The sequence below is a fragment of the Lissotriton helveticus genome, chromosome 4_1, assembly GCF_964261635.1.
Source record: "Lissotriton helveticus chromosome 4_1, aLisHel1.1, whole genome shotgun sequence".
In the NCBI taxonomy this organism is placed as follows: domain Eukaryota; kingdom Metazoa; phylum Chordata; class Amphibia; order Caudata; family Salamandridae; genus Lissotriton; species Lissotriton helveticus.
The window spans coordinates 742,483,243-742,503,352 of record NC_136063.1 but is presented as its reverse complement, the minus strand read 5'-3'; positions in this window follow the sequence as shown (position 1 = coordinate 742,503,352).

Below are 20,110 nucleotides of genomic sequence, written 5' to 3'. Positions count from 1 at the left end.
GGACGTTCCGATGATGATATGCCCCAAACAAAGTTTAAAATAGGACATGCAGTGACTACCTGCAGTAACTTTAGAGCTTCAAAATTTAAGCTGCCAGTGTAATCGCATCACACGGAGGTGGCCTTACCTGTCCGTCGGTACCTCTCTCAGGCGTCCGAGAGGAAGTGGAGGTACCGACCGGATCAGGGCCCCTCCTTTAAATAGCCCAACCAATTAGTGTTTAGCTGCTCATTAAAGTTGTAAATTGGTAAATTGCCCGTCGGCACCGCGTTCGCACTCCGAATGCGCGTGTGCACAACAAACCTACTGCGTTGTTTGCAGAGAGGTCATGCGCTGTTACCTGCACCTCGGGATGATCACTACTCGGGCGCGCATGCGCATTCGGGTGATCACTTCTCGGGCGCGCATGCGCATTGCGTTCCAACGCGTGCCACGTCAAAGCCGCCACAACACTGATCAGTAGCGAGGCCGTGTGACAAGCACTGTGCTCGAATCATTGTTTATAAATTGACAGTCCTCTCGTAAGTTTGAATTATAATGAGAACGGTCGGCTTAAATAAAAATAAAAAATAAAAAATAATAATAAGACGCTGCTGACGTTAAATTGCATGTATATAGTTAGAGTTACACGCTTGAAATAGTCATGATTTAGATGCTGAATGTTTATCTGCCACAGACTGATTTTGTGTATTAGAGACAGGGTAAACCGCACCCCTTCAGCCACAACTGTACCAGTTAACCACCCTCCGATGGAATGGAAGGATGTGATTAAAATCAATGATTATTGATTAGGTATTTATCAATGGATCACTTGTATGTGTATACAGTAGAGCCAGAACCATGTGTAGGTTAAATTGAAATCCAGGGAATGGAGTCGTTTAACCCTCTACTATCACTACGGAGCCTGAACACCCATTTCTGCTCTTTGACAAACAGAAACTTCGATTTGTCACTGATATGGGGTGGGATATAAGGGTGTTCTAGGACTACCCACTTTAGGTCTTCCACTCGATGTTTCTTCTCCAGAAAGTGATTGGTAAGTCAGGTGGATTGCTCATGGCACCGGATTGTGCTCTTGTGTTCGCTAATGCGGACTTTCATTTTTCTTGTTGTGTGTCCAATGTACTGAAGAGAACATGGACAGGTAATCAAATATATCACCCCTTCCGTGTTGCAATTGGTGTGTTTGCGGAGTAACCAAGGTTTCCCAGTGCCTATATCGACTTGATCTGTTTTATAGGTCTGTGGACAGGCACTGCAAGAGCCACATGGGAAATGGCCACGTACTGGCTGAGTGTTCCAGAGTGTATTGTGGGGTTCAGATATTTGAAATCTTGGCCTTGTATGTACCAAACTATCTCTTATACTCCGAGCCCTTTTGAAAGAGAATAGTGGTGGAGTAATAGTAGTTTCGGCTGTGTTCAGAATGCCCCAGTGTTTCTGCACGGTTTTCTGAATTTTGTTTGACAAGACACTGAACGTGCTAACAAATGTTAGTCTATCAAGGGGCTCTTTGATTGATCTTGTTTCTAATAGAGCATCTCTGTTATTATTGGAGGCACGCTTCCACGCCCTTCGTACAAGATGTCGTGGGTACTGCCGATCCTCTAAGTGTCTAGATAGAATCCGAGCATGTTTGTCAAACAGAGTTCTTGATGAGCAATTTCTGCGGACTCTAAGAAACTGTCCTACAGGGAGATTGTCCCGTAAGGCTCGCGGATGGTGGCTGGTGTAAGACAAAAGCGAATTCTTTGCCATTGGTTTTTTATAGAGTTCGCATGCCAATTTGCCATCTTGTGGAAAAATAAGGATGTCTAGGAAGGGTAGTTGATGTTTACTGCACTCAATGGTGAACTTTAGGTATTGATTCTGGTGGTTCAACCAATCGTGAAAGGATTCAACTTCAGAAATTGTGCCTAGCCAAACCACGAGGATGTCATCTATATATCGTTTCCACAGCAACACCTGATGGAAATGTGGGTTGCTGTGGTTGAGCACGATGTAAATGTAAATGTAAATGTAAATGTGCTGGACTTGTAAAGCGCACAGCTGCCCGTAAGCGTCCCGGCGCTTGCTTAGGGAACCCGTCCTGGTATTCCCCTGTGAGAAACCCCGGCAGGGTGTCCACAAGGTGAAAGCCAGGCATCCCGCTGCGAGGGGCCGTAGTGGAGATTAAGCAAGCTATTGCCCAGAGTCGCAGAGTGTGACCCCGTGAGTTGAGTAGGCACCAGAGCGAGAATTGTCGAGTCCGTGGAATTTTTTTGAGCCCAAAACCCGCCGAGGCGGGGAATCGAACCCTGGTCCAAAGTCGATCTCAGCTTCCGGGTCTGCCGCCTCTAACCACTGAGCCACGCTTCTCCACAGAGCTCAAACAGATGAACATAAAGGTTGGCGAGGCCAGGGGCAAAAATACTACCCATAGAGGTACCAGAGGTCTGGAGGTAGATCTGGTCCTCGAATTTAAAATGGTTTTCCATCATAGCCATCCTGGCACACTCCATAATGAAACTCACTGGAGTGATGCTTTGTGGATCACGTATGGCAAGAAGAGATCTGATGGCTTCCAAGGTCTCTGCCTGTGGAATACAAGTATAGAGGGACTCAACATCGAAACTGACCAGTAGGTCAGTATCGCTGTCGAACCTCACTTGTGGCAATAGTCTCAGTACATCGGCCGTATCTTGCAGATAAGTGGGCATCTCCTTGACTAGGGGTCGTAAGAAAAAGTCCACAAAGGTGGACAATGGCTCTAGAAGAGAGCCAATGCCGGATATGATAGGGCGACCAGGTGGGGGCCGTGTGGGTTTATGAATCTTCGGCAAACAATAAAAGCCAGGCATCACTGGCTTGTCTGTTATCAAGAATTTAGCTTCCTGAGGTGTTATCCACCCTTCCGAACTCGCTTCCTCCACTAAGGTTTTAATTTCAGTGAGTAGGCGAGGGGTAGGATCAGTGGCAACACGTTGGTATGAATCACTATTATTGAGTTGCCTTAAGCACTCTTGTCGGTAGGAAGTCATGTCTAGAATGACGATGGCCCCGCCTTTATCCGCTGGCTTAACGATGATGGTCTGATCGGTTGAAAGGCGGGCCATGGCAATTTTTTCATTGTTAGACAAGTTTTGAAAATAATGATGCTCACTGTCAAATAGAGCCATGACGTCATGGGTCACAGCTTGTTCAAATGTAGACACCTTAGAAGGTACCTGATGTCCCGATGGTGTGAAGACAGACTTAGGGCGTAAACCTGTATTAGTAAGTTGGTCTTGTCTCTCGATGGACTCAATTTTATCCTTATTGAAAAAGAAGTGTAGACGCACTTTTCTGAAAAATCTTTCCAGTTCACAGCGCGTCTCAAAGGCGTCTCCCTTATTAGTGGGGACAACGCCTAAACCCTTACTCAATACAGATACTTCATCTGTTGAGAGTTCTCGGGAACTTAGGTTGACTATTAAGTTCCTGTCGTTGTGGGTGTTGATTGGGCTGCCTGGACAGCTCTGCGACTCCTGGTTTGGGGGAAGGTTTGGTCTGTCTCCCAATGGACCTGCTGTTGTCCTCTCCTTCTCCCGTAATTGCGGCCTCGTCCCTGTCCTAAAAAAGACTGGTCTTGATAGAATTGGGGATGTGGCGGAAAAGTAGGCATTGGATGGGTAAAAGGGGGTTGAAAACCCCATGGATTTGGTGGCCACCACTGTGCTTGATTCTGGTAGAACCCTCTATTGCCTCTCCTTCTATTAGAGCCTCTTTGTTGTCCACCTCTCTTGAATTGTGGTGCTCCCACCCCTGAGTTGTCAGAGTCTGAATCAGGATCTGATACCGAGGAAGAATAATTGGAGCCATAACGTCTCCCTTTGTTGTTGAAATCTGGGGCCACCCAATCATCGCTAGTATATGGAAAGATTTTAGTCATGGAGAACCGAGCCAGATCTTTTTTACATTTCTCAAGTTCGGAAAAAAGAATGTTGTCATTGTAATCTTTGCTGATTTTATTAGTCTCATCCAATTGTTTTTTTAAAAATGGGGGTAGTAAGTGTGGTCTTAATCTGTCCCTCTAGCAACTGTATTTCTATGAGGATTCTGTCAGCTGTTTTCTTGGCCGTGTTGATTATCAGGATCAGCCAGTCTCGCGTGCATCGCCATGCGATGAGTGACCAATCACGCAGGAAGTCCTTATTTGTCAAGAACAGGCGAGGAGTATTAGTCACAATTAGGCCTGTCGGAGAGCATTTGCCGCGAAGATACTCTGCCATTATTATCCCATGTATAGAAATTCGGGAGAGATTTTTCTTTAAGTTAAGTAACGTCAACCAGTCGTCTTTTTTGGCGACCGCCATGTCAGGTAAAGAGTCTAACAAACTCGGGTTGTCTTCTAAGATGGAATTCATAACCTCATCATCAAAAGCCAGCCCCATAAAGTCGGCCATGGTCAAACTAACAAGTCACAGCAATAAGTAAGAAGAGCGAATAAGGGTGAAATAAATTTAGATCACACCACAGAATGACCCGCAACGTAGTTGCTCTAAGACTGCAAAACAAAAATATGGAAAGGGTCAAAGGAGATATGTTTAAAGACCTATCATCCCATCTCCTAAAACAACCACTTAAATACCAAGGAGAATGAAAGGTCTATGGTGTGTGGTGGCACAAATAGCTGTGAGGACAGGTAAGTAATAGAGTAGCAGTAGGCTGAGCTATTCCCATCAAACCACCCTTTGTTGGCGGAATCTCATCATATGGGATACTTGTAGAAACACCCGACTCTACCGCCCAAACCATCAGCTGATGGTGCGGGAGTGGATGAAAATGATACACTCTTGCCAAACTGCTGCTCATAGGGTAGTGATGGAGGTGTGTGTGCAGTGCTGTGGTGAAAAGATTAAAATTAGCGACTCAGACAAAAACGTTTTATTAAGGAAAGTCTGAGTGTTAATGTTAAAAACACGCCGGGTAGTTGAAACTAATGACTACACTATGGCGCTGTGCAGGTGGTCAACATGTTTTTGCCTCTAAGACATCTTGTCAGGCTTTCATCAGGACCTAGATGGTAAGCTACTGCCACTAAAGTGCTACAGTCAATGGGTTTGATAAAAGTTGTTGTAACTAGTAGCAGAAGGCATTTAATTCTCACAAATATTTGCTTTCTTATGTACCTTAGAGCGGGGCCTCATATTCCCGAGCGGTTGCCGGGCGAGGTGAGGTCTATCTCCTCGCAATGCGTGGTGAGTATTCACAGGTATTGAGAACGTTCTGTGAATGAGTAAATTGACTCTATTGATAAACAGGGTATTATTGACCTTGTTTGTTGTGTGGTGTGCACAGTTTCTTGTGAGCACGTGGTATATACTTTAATGCACATTGTCTTGTTTACTTTTTCAGGATTGTAAAAGAATATTCATCTTACACATGGACATTGGGGCTCCAAGTTCATGGTAGCTATTTGCATTTCTAATTATATTATCCCCTTTTTCACTTCTTGCTTTGTTATTTATGCACTTTAGTGGTAGTAGCTTACCATCTAGGTCCTGACGAAAGCCTGACAAGATGTCTTAGAGGCTGAAACATGTTGACCACCTGCACAGCGCCATAGTGTAGTCATTAGTTTCAACTACCCGGCGTGTTTTTAACATTAACACTCAGACTTTCATTAATAAAACGTTTTTGTCTGAGTCGCTAATTTTAATCTTTTCACCACAGCACTGCACACACACCTCCATCACTACCCTATGAGCAGCAGTTTGGCAAGAGTGTATCATTTTCATCCACTCCCGCACCATCAGCTGATGGTTTGGGCGGTAGAGTCGGGTGTTTCTACAAGTATCCCATATGATGAGATTCCGCCAACAAAGGGTGGTTTGATGGGAATAGCTCAGCCTACTGCTACTCTATTACTTACCTGTCCTCACAGCTATTTGTGCCACCACACACCATAGACCTTTCATTCTCCTTGGTATTTAAGTGGTTGTTTTAGGAGATGGGATGATAGGTCTTTAAACATATCTCCTTTGACCCTTTCCATATTTTTGTTTTGCAGACTTAGAGCAACTACGTTGCGGGTCATTCTGTGGTGTGATCTACATTTATTTCACCCTTACTCGCTCTTCTTACTTTTTGCTGTGACTTGTTAGTTTGACCACTGCCGACTTTATGGGGCTGGCTTTTGATGATGAGGTTATGAATTCCATCTTAGAAGACAACCCGAGTTTGTTAGACTCTTTACCTGACATGGCGGTCGCCAAAAAAGACGACTGGTTGACGTTACTTAACTTAAAGAAAAATCTCTCCCGAATTTCTATACATGGGATAATAATGGCAGAGTATCTTCGCGGCAAATGCTCTCCGACAGGCCTAATTGTGACTAATACTCCTCGCCTGTTCTTGACAAATAAGGACTTCCTGCGTGATTGGTCACTCATCGCATGGCGATGCACGCGAGACTGGCTGATCCTGATAATCAACACGGCCAAGAAAACAGCTGACAGCATCCTCATAGAAATACAGTTGCTAGAGGGACAGATTAAGACCACACTTACTACCCCCATTTTAAAAAAACAATTGGATGAGACTAATAAAATCAGCAAAGATTACATTGACAACATTCTTTTTTCCAAACTTGAGAAATGTAAAAAAGATCTGGCTCGGTTCTCCATGACTAAAATCTTTCCATATACTAGCGATGATTGGGTGGCCCCAGATTTCAACAACAAAGGGAGACGTTATGGCTCCAATTATTCTTCCTCGGTATCAGATCCTGATTCAGATTCTGACAACTCAGGGGTGGGAGCACCACAATTCAAGAGAGGTGGACAACAAAGAGGCTCTAATAGAAGGAGAGGCAATAGAGGGTTCTACCAGAATCAAGCACAGTGGTGGCCACCAAATCCATGGGGTTTTCAACCACCTTTTACCCATCCAATGCCTACTTTTCCGCCACATCCCCAATTCTATCAAGACCAGTCTTTTTTAGGACAGGGACGAGGCCGCAATTACGGGAGAAGGAGAGGACAACAGCAGGTCCATTGGGAGACAGACCAAACCTTCCCCCAAACCAGGAGTCGCAGAGCTGCCCAGGCAGCCCAATCAACACCCACAACGACAGGAACTTAATAGTCAACCTAAGTTCCCGAGAACTCTCAACAGATGAAGTATCTGTATTGGGTAAGGGTTTAGGCTTTGTCCCCACTAATAAGGGAGACGCCTTTGAGACGCGCTGTGAACTGGAAAGATTTTTCAGAAAAGTGCGTCTACACTTCTTTTTCAATAAGGATAAAATTGAGTCCATCGAGAGACAAGACCAACTTACTAATACAGGTTAACGCCCTAAGTCTGTCTTCACACCATCGGGACATCAGGTGCCTTCTAAGGTGTCTACATTTGAACAAGCTGTGACCCATGACGTCATGGCTCTATTTGACAGTGAGCATCATTATATTGAAAACTTGTCTAACAATGAAAAAATTGCCATGGCCCGCCTTTCAACCGATCAGACCATCATCGTTAAGCCGGCGGATAAAGGCGGGGCCATCGTCATTCTAGACAGGACTTCCTACCGACAAGAGTGCTTAAGGCAACTCAATAATAGTGATTCATACCAACGTGTTGCCACTGATCCTACCCCTCGCCTACTCACTGAAATTAAAACCTTAGTGGAGGAAGCGAGTTCGGAAGGGTGGATAACACCTCAGGAAGCTAAATTCTTGATAACAGACAAGCCAGTGATGCCTGGCTTTTATTGTTTGCCGAAGATTCATAAACCCACACGGCTCCAACCTGGTCGCCCTATCATCTCCGGCATTGGCTCTCTTCTAGAGCCATTGTCCACCTTTGTGGACTTTTTCTTACGACCCCTAGTCAAGGAGATGCCCACTTATCTGCAAGATACGGCCGATGTACTGAGACTATTGCCACAAGTGAGGTTCGACAGCGATACTGACCTACTGGTCAGTTTCGATGTCGAGTCCCTCTATACTTGTATTCCACAGGCAGAGACCTTGGAAGCCATCAGATCTCTTCTTGCCATACCTGATCCACAAAGAATCACTCCAGTGAGTTTCATTATGGAGTGTGCCAGGATGGCTATGATGGAAAACCATTTTAAATTCGAGGACCAGATCTACCTCCAGACCTCTGGTACCTCTATGGGTAGTATTTTTGCCCCTAGCCTCGCCAACCTTTATGTTCATCTGTTTGAGCAAAACATCGTGCTCAACCACAGCAACCCACATTTCCATCAGGTGTTGCTGTGGAAACGATATATAGATGACATCCTCGTGGTTTGGCGAAGCACAATTTCTGAAGTTGAATCCTTTCACGATTGGTTGAACCACCAGAATCAATACCTAAAGTTCACCATTGAGTGCAGTAAACATCAACTACCCTTCCTAGACATCCTTATTTTTCCACAAGATGGCAAATTGGCATGCGAACTCTATAAAAAACCAATGGCAAAGAATTCGCTTTTGTCTTACACCAGCCACCATCCGCGAGCCTTACGGGACAATCTCCCTGTAGGACAGTTTCTTAGAGTCCGCAGAAATTGCTCATCAAGAACTCTGTTTGACAAACATGCTCGGATTCTATCTAGACACTTAGAGGATCGGCAGTACCCACGACATCTTGTACGAAGGGCGTGGAAGCGTGCCTCCAATAATAACAGAGATGCTCTATTAGAAACAAGATCAATCAAAGAGCCCCTTGATAGACTAACATTTGTTAGCACGTTCAGTGTCTTGTCAAACAAAATTCAGAAAACCGTGCAGAAACACTGGGGCATTCTGAACACAGCCGAAACTACTATTACTCCACCACTATTCTCTTTCAAAAGGGCTCGGAGTATAAGAGATAGTTTTTACATACAAGGCCAAGATTTCAAATATCTGAACCCCACAATACACTCTGGAACACTCAGCCAGTACGTGGCCATTTCCCATGTGGCTCTTGCAGTGCCTGTCCACAGACCTATAAAACAGTTCAAGTCGATATAGGCACTGGGAAACCTTGGTTACTCCGCAAACACACCAATTGCAACATGGAAGGGGTGATATATTTGATTACCTGTCCATGTTCTCTTCAGTACATTGGACACATAACAAGAAAAATGAAAGTCCGCATTAGCAAACACAAGAGCACAATCCGGTGCCATAAGCAATCCACCTGCCTTACCAATCACTTTCTGGAGAAGAAACATCGAGTGGAAGACCTAAAGTGGGTAATCCTAGAACACCCTTATATCCCACCCCATATCAGTGACAAATCGAAGTTTCTGTTTGTCAAAGAGCAGAAATGGGTGTTCAGGCTCCGTAGTGATAGTAGAGGGTTAAACGACTCCATTCCCTGGATTTCAATTTAACCTACACATGGTTCTGGCTCTACTGTATACACATACAAGTGATCCATTGATAAATACCTAATCAATAATCATTGATTTTAATCGCATCCTTCCATTCCATCGGAGGGTGGTTAACCTGGTACAGTTGTGGCTGAAGGGGTGCGGTTTACCCTGTCTCTAATACACAAAATCAGTCTGTGGCAGATAAACATTCAGCATCTAAATCATGACTATTTCAAGCGTGTAACTCTAACTATATACATGCAATTTAACGTCAGCAGCGTCTTATTATTATTTTTTATTTTTTATTTTTATTTAAGCCGACCGTTCTCATTATAATTCAAACTTACGAGAGGACTGTCAATTTATAAACAATGATTCGAGCACAGTGCTTGTCACACGGCCTCGCTACTGATCAGTGTTGTGGCGGCTTTGACGTGGCACGCGTTGGAACGCAATGCGCATGCTCGCCCGAGAAGTGATCACCCGAATGTGCATGCGCGCCCGTGTAGTGATCATCCCGAGGTGCAGGTAACAGCGCATGACCTCTCTGCAAACAACGCAGTAGGTTTGTTGTGCACACGCGCATTCGGAGTGCGAACGCGGTGCCGACGGGCAATTTACCAATTTACAACTTTAATGAGCAGCTAAACACTAATTGGTTGGGCTATTTAAAGGAGGGGCCCTGATCCGGTCGGTACCTCCACTTCCTCTCGGACGCCTGAGAGAGGTACCGACGGACAGGTAAGGCCACCTCCGTGTGATGCGATTACACTGGCAGCTTAAATTTTGAAGCTCTAAACTTACTGCAGGTAGTCACTGCATGTCCTATTTTAAACTTTGTTTGGGGCATATCATCATCGGAACGTCCAGCTCCTGTGAGGTTGTTTCATGGTCTCTGTAATTCAAGTCTACAGTCAATGGGTTTGATAAAAGTTGTTGTAACTAGTAGCAGAAGGCATTTAATTCTCACAAATATTTGCTTTCTTATGTACCTTAGAGCGGGGCCTCATATTCCCGAGCGGTTGCCGGGCGAGGTGAGGTCTATCTCCTCGCAATGCGTGGTGAGTATTCACAGGTATTGAGAACATTCTGTGAATGAGTAAATTGACTCTATTGATAAACAGGGTATTATTGACCTTGTTTGTTGTGTGGTGTGCACAGGTTCTTGTGAGCACGTGGTATATACTTTAATGCACATTGTCTTGTTTACTTTTTCAGGATTGTAAAAGAATATTCATCTTACACATGGACATTGGGGCTCCAAGTTCATGGTAGCTATTTGCATTTCTAATTATATTATCCCTTTTTCACTTCTTGCTTTGTTATTTATGCACTTTAGTGGCAGTAGCTTACCATCTAGGTCCTGACGAAAGCCTGACAAGATGTCTTAGAGGCTGAAACATGTTGACCACCTGCACAGCGCCATAGTGTAGTCATTAGTTTCAACTAACCGGCGTGTTTTTAACATTAACACTCAGACTTTCCTTAATAAAACGTTTTTGTCTGAGTCGCTAATTTTAATCTTTTCACCACAGCACTGCACACACACCTCCATCACTACCCTATGAGCAGCAGTTTGGCAAGAGTGTATCATTTTCATCCACTCCCGCACCATCAGCTGATGGTTTGGGCGGTAGAGTCGGGTGTTTCTACAAGTATCCCATATGATGAGATTCCGCCAACAAAGGGTTGTTTGATGGGAATAGCTCAGCCTACTGCTACTCTATTACTTACCTGTCCTCACAGCTATTTGTCCCACCACACACCATAGACCTTTCATTCTACTTGGTATTTAAGTGGTTGTTTTAGGAGATGGGATGATAGGTCTTTAAACATATCTCCTTTGACCCTTTCCATATTTTTGTTTTGCACGATTTATTACCTCCCAAAATAACCTACTGTCCCTTAAATCAGAGGCTTTCTCAAGGTCATCCCAGGCTTGCTTTTTCAATTCCAATTTCCTTTTATCAATGGTTTCTTTATAATTTCTTCTGGCCTTCTTAACCATTTCCTTATCCCGGGGGACTCCATGTAACACCTTCTTCAATGTTTGTGCTGCGGAGCATTCAGCATCAAACCATTTGTACTCCCGGGTATCACCCTTCCCAGCAGGTTTTAGAAGATATGTGGCCACACTCTCACAGAGAGCTTCAAAATTCTGAACTATCAATTCAGGATCACAAGTACTCGTAAGACAGGTATCCACTTGTGAACGATTGGCTCTGAAAATTGTTTCCTCTAATTTTTTCTAATTAACCCTATCCCACATTAACCTAAGACCATGATTGTGGCTATGTTTCATCGATTGTTCAGAGGACTGTATTCTGTCAACAACAGTACTCAACATTAGGACAAGTGGATTCTGATCACTGGCAGAATTTACTTCTATTTTAAAATCATCAATAAGATGGACACACCTACTAGAAATGAACACAAAATCAATTACAATCATTTGTCCCCCTGTCCCTTGAAAAGTTGCTATCGGCACCATTAGAGTGCTTGTCGACATATCTAGCATGCAGAGATCATTTACCACAATAATGTTATTCAAGGCATCTCCCTGAGTGGTATGCTTAAAGTGGGCACGTGGTTGCTCATTTATATCAAGTAAACCACAGGCCTTGGTCCCACTTTGATGGCATGTAGTACAGTTAAAATCCCCTACCCACATGATACACAGATGTGAAAAACTTTCGGTCACTTTGGCTATTTCAACCTGTAAACCATCTATAATAGATGTAGTATGAGTGTCAAAAATGTTGTAGTACCAGTTGATTAAAAGCAAAGGGACAAGAAGCACATTTGTAATCAGAATCAATTGATACCTTGGAGACCACTATTTTATCTATTTTCAAAGACTCATGTTTAACCGAAATAGAAGTAATTAAGCCGCCTTTTGCCCTCCCAGCCTGTGAAGGTTCAGCGTGAACAATAAATGAGCAGTATCCATCCAAACTTTGCTCAGTTCTGCTCCAAGTTTCATGAAGACAGATGATGTCAAAAGAATTAATATATTTCATCCATACCTCAACCCGTAATCTTCGTGAGATGCCTGCCGCATTCCACGAGATTAGGCGAAAAGTGCATCTATAAGATTGGTTACTTATTATGTCTGGATGTTTACTTACGCTAAACCCTTCCCCCATTTGGCCAACATGTATGGTGTCCTGATTATCCTCACAATCCACAGCCAATGCCCACATGTTGTCTTTATTGCGGGACAACTGGGAATCACCATCTTCCCCCAGAGGGTGAGTAAATAATATGAGCTCGTTAATGTCCTTGTGATATGGTAAAGATGGAGTCATGTCTTTGGCATCATTTCTCGCGGGGTCCCTGTTTGTAGTCAATCGACCTCAGCCAAGGTACTCAAAGGGCCAAAACGATTTGCGTGCTACCATGGTGGACACTGTGGTTGCTGGTTTACTATATTTTGGCACTCTATTCTTATTGGATTAGGTTGCCATGTGGGGGGGGGGGCGGTAAAAGAACCCCAATGGTAGGATCATGACTTTTGATTTCTCCATGATTTGATCGTACATCCTATCAATTATGGCTCTCACCAGCCCTGGGGACCTAAAGGTTAAAACTATGCAGCCCCCCTCCAATGATTTCTCACTTGGTCCAACCCATCTGACCCTTTGAGCCATCATGAGTTCAGAAAACAAGACATTACAATTTATTCCTGTCTTGGCATTTATGAGATGCAATGATTTATTTCTTAAAGACAGCCAGTCTTCCCCTTCCCCTGGTGTTAATGGGCATACATTTACTAAAACAACAATGTAAGGTGTAGTTTGGGGTGGCAAGTTTAAGATTGAGTCTGGACTGTTGACAGGCAAATGGCGTGGGGAACATTCCATAGCAGGGATCTTTTCTGGTCTACCTTCATTTTGGTGTTTCCTGCTCCTGGTAGTTTGTTCTTATTTGTGGGATTTATACTTAGATTACCTTCCTGTGTCAAGCTATCTACGTCCGCAAAATGATTTTTATGACCCTTAGGGATCCCAGGCTGTATCATTCTTTGCCCCGACCAGTCCAATGTAGCAGTTTCCCCACTTCTGATTTTACCCATTTGCTTATTTAACCCGGGCCTCAATTCAGTTTATGGTACACTAATGTTTAGTTGTTTGCTTTCTATACAGGATAACCGATTTTCGATATCAGCTAATTTAAGTAAAATAGGTTGTAAGTGAGCATTCATCACTACTTCCAACTTAGACCAAAAATGTACCATACTCTGGTGTGTAATTGGTGCAATAGGTGTTATATTTATCGATGAAGAATCGTGGTTCTCAGTCACTAAATCTGAAGTTAACTCAGAAGTCTCTTACATGCCCTTCTTTACTTGGAGTTTAGGTATTTTTGGGCAGATTTACAAGCCCCTTGTGCCTCATTTACGCCGCCGTTGCATCACTTTTGTGACGCAGCGGCAGCGCAAATCCTGCTCCATGGTGCAGGGGTACTTACAACGTGACGCATCTAGGAGATGCATCACGTTGTAATGCCCTGCGCCACATGTAGGCGTTCCTGTGCAGGGGTGGCGTTGCGGCACAGGAACGCCTCCTAAAAGTGGCTGAGTGAAATCTACAAGATTTCACCCAGTCACTTTTAGGCCCATGCTGCGTCAAAACCCTGCGCCTGCTTGAATCAGGCGTAAGGATTGGTGCAGCATTAACTAGATAGGGCCCCCAGAGCATTGCTGGAGCTGCGTCGCACTTGCGACACGACTCCAGCAATGCGCCACTTTTACGGCACAGATGCGTCACGCATCTGTGCCGTTTTTGCACCATGGTGCGCCGCATTGTAAATGCGGCGCATCCATGATGGCGGACCTGTGGCGCACAATAACTGGCGCATCCCTGCTGAGTTGCAGGGATGCGCCAGTTATTGTAAATATGCCCCATACTGTTTACGAGGTCTCTGAGTTATCTGTCCCTTTCGTTTTTTACCCAGTGGGGCAGGGCTACTTCCACTTATCTGTTTAGTTTTTTGTGCCCTCGTTGTTACAGTTGATTAATTTATTATAATCGGGGAATCCGGAATCTCTTGAATACTGGGAGACTCTGGCAGCGTCTGGGGGCACCCATTAAGTTGTGGTCCTCCTTCCACCTGTCCCTCCTCTAAGTTTGTGCTGATAGCACTGGTAGTAACATGGCGGCTCTGATTTAATTGCGAATCTAGTGACAACCTACGTTCAGTTAACTTGATTTCGTTTGTGATTACAGATGTTGCTTTTATTAAGAAAGCATCCAGGGTGCCTACTACCCCTTTCCCTTTGCCTTCCTTTGGTTTTGTCATTGCTAACATAACTTCACGGAACACAAAGCGCTATCTAAAGTAATAAACCATAAAAAGACTCCTGCATATAAAGCAGCATACGTAGATGTCACTCAACAAGCAGTAGCCTCCACCCAACACAATATGGACAAGATATAATTTTCAAACCACTATCCAAAGTTAGTGCCAAAGTCTTACTTCGTTTTGTCAGTCAAATGTTAGTGATGTGGCCCGACCCGGCCTCTTTTGGCCTCTGACGGCCACAGACGGCCCACCCTTTGCCCAGGCTTAGCCCGGCTCCCGCGGGCGCGTGTCCCAGGAGGCGTGAGGCATTCCGTGTTCTTCTAGCTCCTCCAGGTGAGGCGGGAGCGTCACGAGTGCGCCGTTCCCCGGGGCAGTTGGGAAATGCCCATTTCCTTGCATAGGTGTATTTTTTATGAATTGGAATGTGATTTGAGAGGGCTGGCATAATTATCTCTTCGCCATGTGGGCACTCCCTGACAAATTCAGGTGGCCAGTCTTATTCAGCTAGAAGGATGTCATAACCGTTAGAGAGCTTCTCCTAAAAGAGTGCTTTAATTTTTCTTGGTTTGTCCCCCTCCATCCGGTGTGTTACTTCATATAACTTATGTGGTACACTAACCCTGGTATCTGCAGTTTCAACTTGGATGCTTTCATTCAAGTTCATTGTCTCCAGATGATCCTTCAGGATCTTGCGAGCTATGGTTACCTCTGCTGTGCTGTCTAGCATTGTCTGGGCCCACTCCCCATGTCTGGTTTTCCTTATATTTACCGGGATGAGTATAGCATCCGGGTTATTTTGTTGGAGATTTGTGTCGTCTAAAGCTGCCTGAGCTGCTGCTGCAGCTCTATCCCTTTCGTCGCCACTCATTGTGTTGACCGAAAGTTTGCAGAGCAAGTTTCAAGGAAACAAAGATTAGGTGCACAATATTTTGGAACACTGTATCCTTCAACGTTGAATAAACCAAAAACTAATACATAGGATTATGGCAGATATTTTATCCTTTAACTCACTCCAGACGTCTATTGGAGGATTTTACGGGAAAAAGGGGTCTGTGTGAATAGCACAACTGAGTTACTCTAGTATCTAGCGTTAAATTATCGCCTTACCAAACGTTGGGCGCCATGTAGTGTAGTTCCTATATTCCCAATAGGCTCTGCGCATTGGAATAGTATATCCTGTTTTGTAGACGTAGGACTGAGGTCGACTAGGTCTCTACCGAATATACTAGGCTTAATTGTGTATGTGCCAGCTAGCTCAGAGGTCACTAGAAACTTTTTCGAATGAACAAGAAGGGATTAGTTTCTGACAACCGCTTAAAACATGACAACTTTGTTTGCCACTGTCACCTTCCAAAGGTTGGTGAACAAAGTCCTTGCTGGGTTTGAGGTTTTTAGTGCAGCATATCTGAATGATATTACTATTTTAGCTCCACTTGGCAGGATCACTAGATCCACCTTGGTAAGGTCCTTGAGGCTCTTCAAAATGTAGGCCTCATTATCAAGTCAAAAAGGTAGGGCAGGGCTCAGTTGTATTCTTGGGCCACCTTGTAGGTGGAGGCCAATAGCAACCCTTGCAACTCAAGATCCAGACAATTGTGGACTGGGAAGCTCCTACCACCCAAACTCAAGTCAGGGCATTCCTTGGCTTGACTGGGTACTACGGGAGGTTTGTGAAGGGACATAGGTCCATTGTGGCCCCACTCACAGAACTGACTTCTAAGAAAATGCAGAAGAAAGTAAACTTGACAGGGAGCTGCCAAAAGGCTTTTGACACTCTGAATGAAGTGATGTGCTCAGCGCCCTTCCAAAAGCTCCAGATTATTTGAAGCAGTTCATTGTGCAGACAGACAGATGCCTATAAGCATGGGTTAGGACCGGTCCTGTCCCACACCAATGATGATGGCCATGACCAACCTATTGCTTTCAATTAGCAGAAGGTTAGTCCCCAGAGAGCAGCATTGGAGTGCCATTGAGAGGGGAGCCTTTGCTGTGGTCTGGTCCCTGAAGAAGTTGAGGCTGTACTTGTTTGGCTCTCACTTCATTGTTCAAACTGGCCACATGCCTCTCAGATGGCTGATGTAAATGAAAGGTGAAAACTCCAAATTGTAGAGGTTATCGATTTCGTTACAGGGGATGGACTTTACAGTGGAACACAGACCTAAGACTGGCCATGCCAATGCAGATGGTCTTTCCAGGTTTTTCCATTTAGAAAATGAAGAATCTTTTGCAAAAGGTTGGTCTCATTCTGTTTAATTTAGGAGGGGTTATGTAATAAATTGTCCTTTTAGACAACGTCATCCCTGCTTTTAGCCTGGTGTTTGATTTGATTTCGACTGGAAGTGCACTGGGTTCCTGCTAACCAGTTACCCAGTGCCAGATCTCTTTTACAAAACTGTGAAATAACTGTGAATAAACATTTTACAAGCATAAACTTTCCTTTTTTAATAGCTATAAGTCACCTGTAAGGCAGGACCTAAATGCCCATATGGAAGGCTGCATGGTGTTTAAAAAATGGGACATTTATATTTTAGGAAAGTGCCCTTTTTGACATGATCTCCCCCACCTTTTGCTTGGCATTTGATTTGATTTTGACTGAAAGTACACTAGTTTCCTGCTAACCAGGCCCCCAATGCCAGAGCACTTTCACAAAATTGTGCAATTATTTTCCCCAATTGGCGGTACCTTTAGCACCCTCTGTAAGTGCCTTGTAAATGGTACTCACGGTACCCAAGGGCAGCAGCACAAACTGTGCCCCCCTAAGGGACCACTCAACAGGTCATGTAAACTGCCACTGTAGGCTGCATGTCTTGGTGCAGATAAAAGTGAAAACACAACATGACACACAGCCTGGGTGCCCTGCCTGCCAACACTGCATGTAGCATAAGAAAGTCACCCCTACAACAGGCCTTATCACCCTAAGGCAGGATTTACTATACTACATGTGAGGGCATAACTGCATAAACAGGTATGCCCTGTACTGGTCCATTCCATTATTGCCAGGACAATTTTCAGGGAATATATTTTAAAAACATGTGGTAATAAAGGGTTACACAGCTACATGATGGCTTCACTCAAAACTAGCATGTTTGGGATCAAATATCTCGTATTATTAAACCCACACTGATGCCAGTGGCGAATTTAGTAATACATGCACCCAGAGGGCTCCTTAGAGGTGCCCTCTGAAAAATCAGTTATTGGTGTGCTGACTGACTGTTTTTCGCCAGCTTGCTACCAGAGACAGATTACTTACCCCTAGGGCGAGGTCTTTGCTCGACGGGGGCCATAAACCAAGCCTGTCCAGGCAGAGGGTGCTTTGCCCTCCTCCCACTGGATGACCTGTGAATTATTACTCCAAGGCCACAGAGCTTCAAAGAAGCCGAATACCGTTGTTATGTAAATCTGGCTTCTCTTACAGAGCCCTTTAGCAACTGGACAGGTGGGAAAAATAGCTAGTCAGGACAGACATGTCCACCCCTCAACTGGGCTACTTGAAGTGGATGCAACTTTTCAGAGATGACCATCTTGATGATGGCAAATTTAGGATCTTTGGGACAGAGTTATGCCCACTTTCCCTAGGAACTGCTCATATAGGGGGCCTAGTTACTCAAGGGGTAAGTCTACTACCCCATACACCCCTAACTCCCTTAAATTCAGTATTTAGGGGAGCCCTGGCACCAGGAAACCATTTCCTGCTGACCAAAAGATCTGCTGAAGCGTCTGCCTTGGCACCAGCCCTGCTGGCCTGTTCACCTATTCTCGATATTTGCACCAAAGTCATCTCGCCCTGCAAGCTGCTGATTCTCCAAAGCCTGGGAGGACTATCAGCACTTCTCCAAAGACTCAGGAACTGCAGTGGAACAGCAGAACTGTTCCACTTCATCTTGCAGGTACCAAAGACTAAGCTGTGAGGTTCCGAGACGGCAAAAACCCGACACCTAAGCCACCTACCCCGAGCTGATGTGGGCCAGCAGTGCCAATGTGACCCCCAGATCCTAACAATCTATAAAGAAGAAGGACACTGAAAAGTGGCGAAAGGAGAAGAGCGAGGAAGAGGAAGTAACTGAGCACCAAAGACATCTTGTCCGGCAGCTTTTGTTCCTCCAAAGCCTGGGAGAACATGCTGCCTTCAATAAAGATGCAAGAACTGCCGTGGAGCACCAGGGCTGATTCCCTGCATCCGGCAGTCACCCCAAAGAAGACTATGAGGGCTCCAGACCACAAAAATCCAATGCAGCAAAATATCACTGCACCTGCGCTTTGGAGCCCAAGCAGAAGTGGGCCACTGGTGCCAACATGGTCCTTCGGCCCTCCAGAGACAAAACCCACCTTGGGCTTGCCCACTGTGGACTTCCTGCCTCTGCCTTCAGCATCTTGTTGCAGGCCCCCTCTTAACACTCCCGGTGATGAAATCTGATGCCTAAAAACACCTCTGAACCTGTCACTCCTGGAGAAGAGGACCAAAGGCTTCCGAACATCCTCAAGCATCTCGAAGCCTGAGCCCCCTTGTTGGTTAAGGCCAACAGGTCCCCCTGTACAAGCCTGTGGCCTCTTTTCCAACAGACCGATCTCCATAGACTTAACTGGGGCACTCGATGCTGTAAGGCACCTCTGCATGTGGCCTTCCCAGGTCTGCCCCAAGTAAACTGTTGGTGCTACCTTGAATCCTGACCCATACTCAAGTTAGGTCAAGAAAATGGTCCTGTAATTCGCTGTTACAAAGTGCTGTAATTACAATTAGAGTATCAAAATCAATCGATGCTGAAAACACACCTTTGGACCTAAACGCCCGAGTGCCTCCGATAGTGACCTATTGGTGCTGCCTTAGACTTTGCCCCGTGCTCACCTGAAGACCTGGGCAAGGGTCCAGTAATTTGTTGTTCAGTGACCATCTGCAGTGTATGTTTTCTTCCTAAGTTAACATTGCCTTAAAGTGCTTCCATTAGGATTTAAAATATCAAACACTGATATTTTAAAAAGTACGTACCTGATTTTGATGATATTGGTGCCTAAAGTCATAAAAAAGATAAGTGTTATTTTTATAAATTGGTGTGGATCTCCTTAGTCAGTTGCGTGTATCATTTATTGGCTGTGTGCGTGCAGTGTATGTCTAGCACTCCCCTTTAATAAGCTAAAGGCTGCTCAGCCCACACTACCCCTTAGAAGAGCACCTTGGGATTGCTAGAGCAAGCCTCTGTCCACTAGCAAGGGAATACCTGGAGTCTTTGCACAGTATACCTGTTTTTGGTATACCATATAGGGAGCCACCTTCCTACATATATTATATGTTTTACATGTCCTGGCAGTGAAATACCTCCAAGGTGGTTTTCCACAGTGGCATAGCTGGCTCTCCTATAGGGAAGCACTGTGTTACATTATAATCCTTATAATTCAGTTTGCCAGTAGCTAGAAAACTGATTTCAGGATTAATTTTGATAGTAATTCAAAATCCAACATAATGCCGGGATGGATTTTATATAC